At 43.0% G+C, this 13187-nt stretch overlaps 1 protein-coding gene across 2 annotated transcripts in view; it reads left to right on the top strand.

Annotated features, from left to right (window-relative positions):
* Positions 1–13187, top strand: part of TOX (thymocyte selection associated high mobility group box) — a 308315-nt gene that overhangs the window by 132600 nt on the left and 162528 nt on the right. The window lies entirely within an intron of this gene.

Raw genomic sequence — 13187 nt, 5'->3', positions numbered from 1 at the left:
GAAAAAATGGAAATAATAATTACCAGACCAGTGCTCTAAGCCCTGAGCTACGGCGCCAAAATAATAATTAAAAGAGGTGGTAGCTGAAAGGGCTTGGACAGTGGGGCATAGTAAGAATGGCATGGGGGCAGTGACGCCTAGGCGGCTCTGTCTTTTAACCATCTGACTCTTGATTTCAGCTCAGGTCATGATCTCACGATTCATAGGTCCTGGTCCTGCCAGGCTCCGTACTGACAGGGCAGAGCCTGCTTGGGATTCTCTCTCTCCATCTCTCTCTCTTCACCTGCCCCACTCACATGTTGTTCTCTCTCTCTCTCTCTCTCTCTCTCTCTCTCTCTCTCTCTCTCAGAATAAATAAATAAGCTTAAAAGAAAAAGAATGCCCTGAGGGCTTGTTAAGTTAGAACCATGGACACTTGTGGGCCCCGCGCCCTCCCCCAGTGGAGCTCTGCCATTGCTGGGACTCAGCTCTGAGCACTGGATGACTCCGCTGCAAATCTGACTGGTCCGGCCTGTGTCTGAGTGCAAGTTTGGATCAAGCCCTGGCGGTTGCCATGAGATGTGGATCAAGATCCTGTGGGTCAACTTGTCTTGTTGGGCTAGGGTCAAAGGGGATGGTGTCCTGAGTCCAGGCTTTGGTTAGGAGCCCACCAACCATGATATGCTTTGCACCATCCATCCTGAGTTCAAAAGAATGAGTGGTCGGGGAACATTCCATTTGAGATAGTTAACATCATGGTAGTCGAGGCCTATCCACAGTGTCATTTTCCGCAGTTTCAGTTACTCTTTGTGTCCAGTCGTCAGAAGGTGAATGGTAGCCTAGCACAACGCCACAATGCCTATGTCACTCACGTCACTTCCTCTCCGCGGCTAGGCGTTCTGTCCTCTCCCATCATCACAGGAAGGAGAAGGGGGAGTGCAGGACAATAAGATGCTTTGAGAGAGAGGAGACCGCCTTCACGGGGTTTTCATTACAGCGCATTGTTATAGTTGTTCTATTTTATTATTACTTATTGTTGTTCAATTTTATAAATTTATAAATTAAACTTTATCATAGTGTCTGTATAGGAAAATCATACTGTCTATAGGGTTCGGCACCCTCTGTGGTTTCCGGCATCCACTGGGCGGGGGGGGGGGGTGTCTTGGAATGGATCCCCCAGGGATAAGGGGGTGGAGGTTGTAATGACGAACACATCAAAAAATACAGCTCATGGGAATATGCATAATTTTTTTCTGTAGAAACACCAAGTCTCCTACAACTCTAATATTTGAAGGGCTTAATGAGATGCAAGTGAAATAGCATATGTTCTTTTGTTAACACCAAAGGAGAAACAATTACTCAAGCAGACATTTAGCTCATAGTTAATGGCAACAAAACACTGGAGGCAAAATGTGTGAAGCTGTGCATACACACACACACACACACACACACACACACACACACACACATATAATATAGCTACTGAGCACATCATTGCACAGAGGGCCACTGTCTTCCCTCATGGATACCCAGAATCTCAATATCCACTTCCACTTGGCCTCTCAGGAGGTATCGCTTTATGCTGAGAAGGGCACCGTTTAACACCACCCATTAAACTTAGCTCAAAAGAGTTTATATTTTCTAAGGCTCCGTAATATGGAGTTGATCTCTCCTAGGCTCTCAGAGGGGAACCGTTCAATTCTTTCTCTCTGAAGTATAAAGAATCTGGTGAGCCAATGAGGAGATAATGGACTTCCTCCCAGTCTTGGCAGCCTGTAACGATTGGCCTTCCCCTATTCCGTGGCCCTGAGACGCACGCGCGGGCCACTTGCTCTGGTCCTCAGATGACACGGGCATTGGGAACACTGGCGAAGGGGCCGAGTTGCCTTGCTGTTTGAGCACTGTGTGTCACAAACTTGAGGGCAGGGTGAGGAGTCTTCTAAGGTCATTTAACTATACCCTGTTTCTGCGTGACGCGCTCCCCTGGGACCCTAAGCCCCGCAAGAGGCAAAACTCTCCGGGATTCCCCGCCTGTCCACAGTTTCTCTAAAACATGCGCAAACCTATTGATGCCAACCTCTGGGCCGCTTACAGAGGCAATGGAATTCAGAGCGGAGGCTTCTTATTTAGGCTTCATTCACCTTTACATGCTAACACCCAGGCCTTCCTTCACGGCAGGAAGATGTAGGAATGAAGCCAGAGGCGGTGGGGAGGTGAGGCCGTGCTTGACTGCTTCTATCTTATTTATTCAGCCCTTTTTCTGCCTTAAGACGTCTTTTCCTTCTGTACTCAAGGCAGCGAGTGAGTGTATCATTTATCGGCTAATAAGTCGTCTGACAAGATAGTCACTTTGTACCTAATTGTTCAGTTTATTTATGTATTATTGATGAGCCCAGACTTGAACTCTGCCTCCCTTAGAGGCTGCTTGATAAATCTCTTGGCTCATCCTAAAACACTGAATTACCTGCTGGAGCATAATACATGGCATTGCTTTTACTTTGGATCCCTACAAAGCTCTGGATATACATTTCTGTATCTGTGTTTAACAGTAAGCAGTAAAATAGAATACATAATTCAGATTGTTCTTCTTGAGTTTTTTTTTTTCCTAATAGTGTAAAACCTATTCATTCAATCACGTTCTGACTCTTGAGGCTTATACGATTACCATTGCTTAAAGCTATTTTGAACTGCATGAACTAAATGCCAGGCTATAATCTCACTTGCGTTTCTGTGGTTTTAGTTGCCACCAGTGGCGTTGCATACGGGTACCTGGGACTGAGCGCTGGGAATCTGTATTCTAGGTCTCCATCCTGTCAGGTTTCACTAGACACCAGTTGAGCGCCCCGCTCTGAGCCCCACGAAGAATTTCCTGATCCTTCTATGATGCGTCGTCTGATTAGCAGAACTCTGAGTACTTCTCTTAAGTGTACTCTTCCGTCCTGTGTTTCTCCACCAGTAGATTTAAGTGACGACACTTAAGTACCATGTTTAAGAAGACTAGCGAGGATTTGTAAATGAGCTTATTGAAGTACATTGAAACCAGACCAGGCCATTTATTATAATAAAGATTGTATTGGAACCATTATCAGAGTGCTTAAATTGCAGATCAACGGTAAGGATCTTTTTTGTTGTTATTGTTGCTTGTAAGATTTATAACTATTGATGAGTCATTAGATGACCTTTATGCTCTCAGATTCCTTCTGCACTCACAGGCAGAAGAAATGGAAGTCTTAAAAATGGGAGAGCTCCCTGCAAACTTCACACAGGCCTATTCCTGATAAAGCACAAAGCGTGGTGAATCACTTCGCAAGGCACTAGCTAGCACCTCACTCACCAATTCCTGGAAAACAGCAAGAAAAGATTGTATGATCTGTTTATCTCCTAACAACAGAACCAGAAATTCTCAAAAATGTATACTAGTCCTGCCTCTATTAAACATTTTAATACTTTGCTCTTGGCAAAGTTAAGTTTTGTAATTGTGGTAATATCCATATAACATGAGATCTACCTTCTTAATTACTTTTAAATGCGCAGATTAGTAATGTTAAGTGCGTTTACACTGTTACTCAAGTAATCTCCAGAACTTTTTCTTCTTCTTAAACTGAAACTCTGTGATTATTAAACATGTCCCCCTGCTTCCCATGTCCCCCTCCCCCAACCCCTGGCAACTGCCTTTCTACTTTCCGTTTCTATGACCTTGATTACTTTAGGTACCACATATAAGTGGAATCATGCAGTATGTGTCTTTTTGTAATGGGCACGTTTCACTTAGTGTAATGTCCTCAAGCTTCATCCATGCTGTAGCATGTGTCGGAGTTTCTATCATCGTTATGGTTGATTAATATTCCACTGTGTGTATACACCACATTTTGTTTATCCATCCATCTGTTGATGAGACTTGGGTTTCTTTGACCTTTTGGCTATTGTGAATATAGCTGCTATTAACATTGGTCTACAAATACCTATCCAAGTCCTGCTTTCAATTCTTTGGGTATGTACCAAGGGGAGAAATTCCTAGATCATATGGTAATTCTATTTTTTTCATTTTTTGAGGAGCCTCTATACTATTTTCCATGGCAGCTGTACCATTTTGCTTTCCCACCAACAGTGCACAAGAGCTCTATCTCCACATCGTTGTCAACACACTTGTTCCTTCCCTTTCCTTTTTTAGTATAATAGCCATCCGAATGGGTGTGAATGGTGTCTCCTTGTGGTTTTGATTTGCATTTCTCTAGTGATGAGTGATGTTGAGCCTCTTTTCTGTGCTTACTGGTCATTTGTATATCTTCTTTGAAGGAATGTCTACTCAAGTCCTTTGCCCTTTTCTTTTCTTCTTCTTCTTCTTCTTCTTCTTCTTCTTCTTCTTCTTCAGATTTGTTGGAGTTCTTTATATATTCTGGATATTAAGCTCTTATCAGATATATGATTTACAGATATTTTCTTTCATTCTGCGGGTTGACTTTCACTCTGCTGATTACGTCCCCTAATGCATGGAAGTTCCTAATTTTGGTGTCATCCGATTTATGTTTTTGTTGCTGTTGCCTGTGCTTGTGATGTTATACCCAAGAAATCACTGCTAACTCCACTTTCATGAAGCCATTCCCCACCATCATGGGGTTTTTGCATTTCTGTTTATTTAAAAAAATATATTGTGTTAAAATACCATTTATCTTGACTACTCAGTCCTTTAGCTTTCCCTTAAGTTTTTGTCCTGAGGCAAAGCGCCTCACCAAGCCTGAGTTCCAGAGGCACCTAGGGAACGAGCCAACTCCTTCATTTTCAGGGAAGGGAATTTTTCAACTGATGGGCCAAATTGCTTCCATGTGTACCTTGCGCACACAGACAGAGAATTTCTGAAATGTTATTTACTGCATCTGATCTTGAATGTGGCATTGGGGTTTCAGCACTTTTTACAAACGAATCTCTACAGAAGAGAGAGGCACCGAGAAAAACAGTAACAAAATGGGATATGGCTTTCCAAGGTGCCTTGCTTAACTATTTTTATTCATTTGACATTTATTTCTATGGTGTTGTACATATTTTGGTGACGGATTTTTTTTTAAGTGAGGTGAGAATTTATCTCTGTCTCACGGTAGTGTTTGAACAGGGGGAGTTGGCTTCATCTGACTTCCAAGGGCCCAGGCCCCTTCTGTCTACCTGCTCCCTTTGTGCCATATTGCTTTGGCCTGCCCATGATGCCTTCCCAAACCCCAGGCCCCTCAAGTGAATTTTATGTGTACCACTCTATATGTGCTCTACACTTACTTTTTCTTTTAAAAGCAAGATTTATTGATTTTTTTTTCTGACTACAAAAGTTACCCATGTTCAATGCAGAGAGAAAACGGTTTTTTAAAAATTGCACACACACACACACACACACACACACAAACCACGCCCTGCAAAGATAATCCCTATTAACTCTTGTTACATGTTATTTGATCTGTGTCTGTAATAAGCACGTTTAAAGATATATCACAGGCTCTATTTGAGTCAGGTCGTCCCAAACACAGCTACTGACTCCGGTGGAAATTCGCCAGGCCATCTTCCCCGTTCGGCAACTTCCAACAAACTCACTGAAACTTCACGGGGTCACTTTGTACACATGCTGTGTGTGGTCACAACTGTAACAGCGCCATCTTGGCATCTTGGCACAAACAGATGTGCCCCATCCTTTTCTTTTTTTTCTGTCTTTTTTTAAGGTAGGCTTCGTGCCCAGCACGAAGCCCACTGTGGGGCTTGAACCCATGACCCTGAGACCGAGACCTGAGCCAAGATTGAGAGTTGGACATGTAGCCAGCTGAGCCATCGAGGCGCCCCCTGCCTCACTGGTGATTGGTCTTAACCACCATCCGTCATGTATGAAGAACCAGTAGCATGATTTCACTTTTACACGTGAAGAAGTTGGGGCTCAGAACGTTTGTCCGCTTATTCAAAGTTTCGTGGCATTTGAGAGGTAGAAAATAGATCTGAGCGTAGAAGCTTTCACTCTGTCTGTGCAAATGGCTGTCAAGTTGTGGCTTCTGGACCAGCATCACCTGAGAATCTGTTAGAAATGCAAATTCTCCTTTTCCTGACTTAATGACTCAAAAAACTCGGGGGGGGGGTGGGGGTGGGGGGGTAGGGAGGGAGCAGTAGTCTGTGTTTCATCAAGTTCTGTAGGGAGTCTTCTGCATGACTGGTTTGGGAGCCCCTACTCTCCGTGACGGTGTGGTGTGTGGACAGTCACCGAACTAGACTCAGATCCACGTGCTCCCCGTGGGCCTGCAAGCTGGTGGATGAAGTGGGGCACACGCACACTGTTTCAGTGAGACTGATATCGATGTAAAAGAAACACTAAATGGAGAGTTTTCTGATTCCGAGGAGGGATAAGTCTCACTCTGGTTTTTGAGGATCAGGGAGGGCTGCACAAGAAGGATGGTCAAATCTGGCTCTTTGATGATGAAGGTTGACATTCCAAACAGGAACCGCATGAACAAATGCAGCTAGGAGGGGAACGGTGAGCTCGGAGGGCCCGTGGAGCGGCTCAGTTTGGCAGCGTTTCCAGCTTCACTGAGCTGAGAGCAGATGGTAGAACGCTTTGGATATCAGAATAAGAAGACTTCGTTTTATTCAATTGGCAGTGAGAAGCCAGGGCATATTTTGAGCAGGGGAGAACCATGTTTAAAGCTGCAATTTAAGAAATTATTCTCAGAATTCCATTAGATGGGTTGCCTTAAGAGAAACCCGGGTGATAGAAAACCAGTTAGAAGACTTTGTCAACGGGCTGGACGAGAGGAGACAGGGCAGAGATTAGGATCGAAGTGGTGGGATTGGGTATTCGGGTCTGTAATCTGCAGGACTTCTTGGTATGCAAGAGAGAGAGAAGTATCCACAAGATATTTAAATTATAAGATTCAGTGACTAAGGAGCATGAGCTGTGATATTAATAAAAATAGAGGAACAACTTTAGAAGGAAAAGGAGTTGAGCCTTGAAGACAGTGTGGGATTCTGACAGGTTTCTTGGATGGGGATGGCCAACAGGGAATAAAAATGGCAAGATGGATATGGGCAGAGGCATCCATTCCTGAAACCTGACATGAGAATCAATGGATTCTCTGGGAAAGAGAGCTCCTTCCTGAGAAGACGGTTCAGGAAGCCATTCCCTTGGTGGCACTTGGGGGTAAGCAAAGTGGAGTGGGGCCGGAGAAGAGGCTTTGGGGGAGATCAGCGTGCAAATCAAAGACTGAGCTATCCAAGAGGGATGGATCGGTTGTCACTTCTGAATGAGGGAAAGACTGTGAGAAACAGAGTATAACGAGCGAAGACACAGCCCGAGAATTCCAGGGGTCAAGAAGCAAGTGAGTCAGTGGTTAGAAAAGGCATGTGGCAAGCGTACCAGGTCATTTTGAGAAGTTTTGTGGTAATGGGAAGGAAAGAGATAAATTAATAACTTGAGGGAGCAACTGAGTGTAGGGAAGAATCGTTGCTTGGTCATTTGGGTTTTGTTTCGTTTTGTTTTATTTTGGTTTCGTGAGCATGAAGAAGGATCTGAGCCTTTTTTAGGCAGAGGGATGACAAAACATCAGAATCACCAATTGGACAATGGACGAAAGAACATACAGTGGAGAGTACAAGGGGAGGGCTATCCCTGAGATGGAAGAAGAATATACTTCTGAAACCCAAAAGGGAAAAAAAAGAAGGACTCGGTTTCAAACAGAGGCATGGAGATGGAGAGGAGGAGAATTAGGCAGCGTCTTCAGATAGATTTTTCTGTCTGAAGTACAGTGAGAGGCAAGGTCATTGTCGGGAAGAGGTCATCAGGGATTGAGTATTGGGGGATCATGAAAAAGCTTGGAACAGGCCAGGTGGGGAATGGGATGGGTAGTCAGTGAGGGTTTTGGCCTGCCTTCACCTGTTCATTTTTACTCCCTGCTGGCCATCTTCGTTAAAGAAACCTCATGCTCCTTAGTCACTGAATCTTATAATTTAAATATCTTGTGGATACTTTGCTCTCCCTTGCCTACCAAGTCCTGCAGATTACAGATCTGAATACCCAATCCCACCACTTTGATCCTAATCTCTGTCCTGTCTCCTCTTGTCTAGACTGTTGCTATAGTCTTCTGACTGGTCTTTCATCACTTGGGCTTCTCTCTCTCTCTCTCTTTTTTTTTTTAAGTTAATTTATTTATTTGGAGAGAGACAGAGATAGCAAGCAGGGGAGGGGCAGAGAGAGAGGGAGAGAGAGAATCCCAAGCAGGCTTCTCACTGATAGCACGGGACTCAAACTCATGAACCTTGAGATCATGACCTGAGCTGAAACCAAGAGTGGGATGTTTAACCAACCGAGCACCACATCACCCGGCCTTCTCTTAATGCAACCCATCCAATATAATTCTAAGAGTAATTCCTTAAATTGCAGCTTTGAAAATGGTTCTCCTCTGCCCAAAAAAGGCTGAGCTAATTAGCATCTAGGTAGGATTGAGAAACACAACTGCTCAGTGGACTTAATCAGTTCGACTTCTTGATAAACTCTAGTAACATCATGTAGGCTTTGAAGCAGGGATTAAGAAAGCAAGACAGTGGGATTTCCCCAAGATTGGAGTAGTGTAAGACAGATATGGGAGGGGGGTCGGGGTGGGCGACCCAAACATGTCAAAAGAAATAGGAGCTAGAAAGAGCTTCTTTGAAATGACCAGCCCTAAAATCAGTCTACATCTTCTTGGAGTCACTGGAACAAAGACCAGGGACAGGTGGATTTTTAAAGGTACTTAGAAGAGCAGACAAAAGACTCGGAGCTTAAAAAATGGAAGAAGTGGAAAGGGAGGAAGCTCTCGTCAGAGCAAGGAGTTCTATAACTTAATACCCACAGAGGTCCATTCTGTATGATGACAAGTACACATCACTACCGGTGCCTAACAGGAGGTTGAAGTGTGGTCATTAATGGAAACTGCTGTAACAACCACAGAAGAGTGAAGGTGGTTTTGAAAAGATCAGCAACAGGGATAGTGAAACCAGGAAAGGTGATGAGCAACAACTGAAGGAAGGAGGGACGGTGTCCTGGAAGATAGACGACAATGATTAGGACCGAGGAAATGTGGACTCCAGAAGAGGAGAAGTCGAAAATGGTGGTGGGTCGATGCTCTGGAAAGAACCACTTCCAGTGTTTACCTCTTGACCTGGGAGATAAAGGAGCAGGAAGCATCCTCTATACCGGGAAGGTGAAAGGAGCTTCAAAGAAGAGTCAAGGTGTATTTATTTGTTTGTTTATTTTTGAGAGAGTGAGAGGCAGAGAGAGAGAGGGAGAGAGAGAACCCCAAGCAGGCTCCGCATTGTCGGTACAGAACCCGATGAGGGGCTCGATCCCGTGACCATGAGATCATGACCTGAGCCAAAATCAAGAGTTGGATACAACTGACTGAGCCACCCCAGGTGCCCCTCAAGTTTGTTTGCTTGTTTGTTTGTTTTAGGGAACAGTGAGTAGACTTATAAAGGGAGGTGTCCTGGTTGATTGAGCCACATTAGAAGCTGTGAGACCCTCGAAGGCAAGAAACATGCCTCGCCCCGCCCCACCTCCACCCCCTGCTTTCCAGAAATGTGCCTGGAGCATAGAGTGATAGCATAGTAGATGCCAAATTAATGAATGAATCAATGAAAAAATTCAAATCATCAGTGAGGTAAGGAGAGTGAAAAAGGTATTAACAACGCTTTAATACCTAGAGGGTTGTTAAACTGCACTCAATTTTAAGAATTAGGGTTGCAGGAAACAGGTTTAGGTGTAGGCTCAAGACACATTGCAAATAGAAGAGTGATTTTTAGGCTTTTTCAAAATTCCCCTCCCAGTGCTGGGCAGATAATTAATAGCGATTTGTGGGCGCTGGGAGGACAGGCTAAGAAGCGGGTCAAAGGACACAGCAAATGCGATGCTGTACTCCTGTATTAAGAAGAGAAGGGAGGCGAAGCGGTCTAGCTCCATGGGGTTTTCTATTTCTTCCCTCCTGTTTCTCGTTTCTTACTCTCAGACTTTATAGTTCAGGAGCCTTATGCTATAGAGTAACCAAGACTGGATAATCTTTCCTTTTTTTTTTTTAAACAGCTTTATTGTGGCATCATCCTTTACCATGAAATTCCCCTGAGCTAAGTGGACAATTAAGTGATTTTTGTTAAATTTACGGAGTTGGGCAGCCATCCACAAAATCCAGTTTTCAGACATTGTTATCATCCCTACAAGATCCTTCATGGGTTTGACCAACCTTAATGATGAATTTAGTATAAGGATAATGGCTGCCTTATTCAGTGCTTACTATGATCTGAGCTGTATTTTAAGCAGTTCGTATGTACCCGCTCATTTAATCCTCATAATGACATGAGATAGGTACTACCCTTTTCCCATTTTACAGATAGAAAAACTGAGGCAGTGGCCACGTATATAGTAAGAGGCAGAGCCAGGATTGAACTCAAGCATGTTGGCTCCAGGGTTGTTGATCTTAGCCCCCGTGCCATATTGCTTTTTAATACGTACTGACCATTTGAGAAGCCAGACAAAAATAGCCATAACTATCTGTGTTCTTTCTTTGTTTCACTTCACACCGTCAGTATGGAGTGAGAAATACAGCTTTGATGCAAAAATATCCATACATTTACATACATTTCCCTTAAGTAGCTGATACTGGAAATATGAAAAATTATGAATAATTTTATATGGAACAGAATGAAGTTGGAGTCTTGGCAGTTATCTGGTTAACAAATTAGATCATTGAGACAAAAAAAAAAAATTCTGTTTGGTGGTTTAAAATATCCGGTGTAGCTGTCCACATTCATCAAATTAATAGGATAATTGCCAATTCTCTGCTCTACTTTGTTCTGTATCAACATAGCCTGAAACACAAAGGGAAGTTTTTGCCCAAATGATACAAATTTAGTCACTTGCAAACATTCCTGGTCACTAACCTAGAAAGACTGTTGGGGATACTTGGAAATATTCCCAGAAATTCAGTTTGAGGATGGAACAGCACACGAAGTATAATTGTGGTATTGCCTCTTTATGAAATCAACTACTGACATTTTAATCCATGTAAAAGCCTGTATCTACTTACAGATATTTCTGGAAAGATATCATGTCAAATGAGCAAAGCATTAAATAGGCATGTCATTTTCCATTAACCCTTCCCAAATGTTAATTTAAGAAAAATCCAATTAATACTCAGTGTGGTAAGGACTGCAAGTAGGAGCTTAGACTAGAGGCTTTATTTTTAGCAACAGCACTTTTTGGAGGTAGATAGAGGCAGTACCGGCTGAAAAGAATCCTCTTAACTCTGATTGTGTAGACAAAAAAAAAAAAAATGTTTTAATGCCACCAATATAGTTCTTTTTCTTTCTGACACTGTGGTGGTTACATGTCATTACGCCTTTGTCGAAATCCACGGAATAGACACCACCGTGAGTGAGCCCTAATGTCAAGTATGGACTTTGGCTGATAATGATGTGTCAATGTAAGTTCATTGATTGTAACAAATGTACCACTGTGGTATGAGATGTCAATAGTGGGGAGGGGAGGGGCTTGTACACCAGTGAGGATGGGGAATTTATGAGAGTTCTGTAGTTTGCACTTAGTTTTTCTACGAACTCAAAATTGTCCTAAAAAATAGAGTTTATATTGGGGCGCCTGGGTGACTCAGTCCGTTAAGCATCTGACTTCGGCTCAGATCATGATCTCACGGTTTGTGAGTTCGAGCCCCGCGTCGGGCTCTGTGCTGACAGCTCGGAGCCTGGAGCCTGTTTCAGATTCTGTGTCTCCCTCTCTCTGACCCTCCCCCGTTCATGCTCTGTCTTTCTCTGTCTCAAAAATAACTAAACATTAAAAAAAAAATTTTAATTAGAGTTTATAAATGTAAAAAATAGGCTATTTTAAAAAACGCATCTATTAATGTATACTTTTCTATTTAGGAATGAATAGTGTTTAAATACTTAAAAGCAAAAACCAACCCCCACCACCCCCCCCCACACAAATAAAAACATTAGGTAGTTTATTTCCTCTAAGATTATCAGAGTATTTTGCATCCATATGCCTTGCTTTATTCATGAAAGTTACTTAAACAGTTTGAGAGGTGGCCCCAGCAGCACAGAGAGCGTTCACCATTTTCAAGGTGTGGAGGGGAACCCAGGCTAACCTTCCTCAGAGCCCTGCCTTTTGTAGATTTTTTTTTTCCTCCGAACACTTCTAATTTGCGATGTCTTCTGCTTCCACTAACACTGAAGTGGCCCTGGGTTCCCCTTCCCACTTTCATTTATCCAGTGGGAAGATCGTCCACTTTGTGAATTGCTTGAGGCCGTCTAAAATCCCACAGACTTCCCTTAGCTGACCTACACATTCCTGAGACACTTCCCAGGGTGTCCAACCACCACATTCTACGCGAATGAAATTCATAGCATTATTAAACCAATTAAGGCACTATTAGAGAGATGAAAATGCTGTCCCCAGAATAGGAAATACATTCCAAATTCAGAGGACTTACTAATTAATTTTAGATGAGTTGCTCTTGTTCTTTTAGAAGATAATTTGATCACAGACTCCCCTTCCTTAGAAAAATTGAAGACATAACTTGATAGTGTTTTAACAATATTTGGGGAAGATAGGGTTTGGTGAATAGTACCTACCCCAATTTTGTATATACATATTACATATTTATCTTTCGAAGACTAATATATGTGCCTCTTGGGTGGGGTGCCTGGGTGGCTCATTCGGTTGAGCATCCGACTTCGGCTCAAATCATGATCTCACAGTTCGTGGGTTCGAGCCCCGCGTCGGGCTCTGTGCTCACAGCTTGGCGGAGCCTGGAGCCTGCTTCGGATTCTGTGCCTCCCTCTCTCTCTCTGCCTCAACCCACCTGCATTCTGTCTCTGTCTCTCTCAAAAATAAATAAACATTAAAAAAAAATTATATGCCTCTTGGGTATCCAGGAAGACTTCTTAACAAATAGTAGACACCGTGAATGAGATCTATCCACTTGTCACTGCTATAAAGAATTGTCCTTTTTAGATGGATTAACATCGTGTGGAAATACTCATTGTCTTAACTGCACAAAACACAGCGTTGGAATCCCAGTTTCATTTATAAAGTTAATACTGCCATCTACTCAGAATACTAATGGTTTTAATGAAGATGTAACATCTTGCAAACAAATAATTAGTTTTGTGCATGAAAGGATAAATAGAATCTCAATGAACGAAAT

This window comes from Prionailurus viverrinus, chromosome F2, assembly GCF_022837055.1.
Source record: "Prionailurus viverrinus isolate Anna chromosome F2, UM_Priviv_1.0, whole genome shotgun sequence".
Lineage (NCBI taxonomy): Eukaryota > Metazoa > Chordata > Mammalia > Carnivora > Felidae > Prionailurus > Prionailurus viverrinus.
The sequence above is the reverse complement of the archived record's forward strand: the minus strand, read 5'-3'. Positions and strand labels throughout refer to the sequence as shown.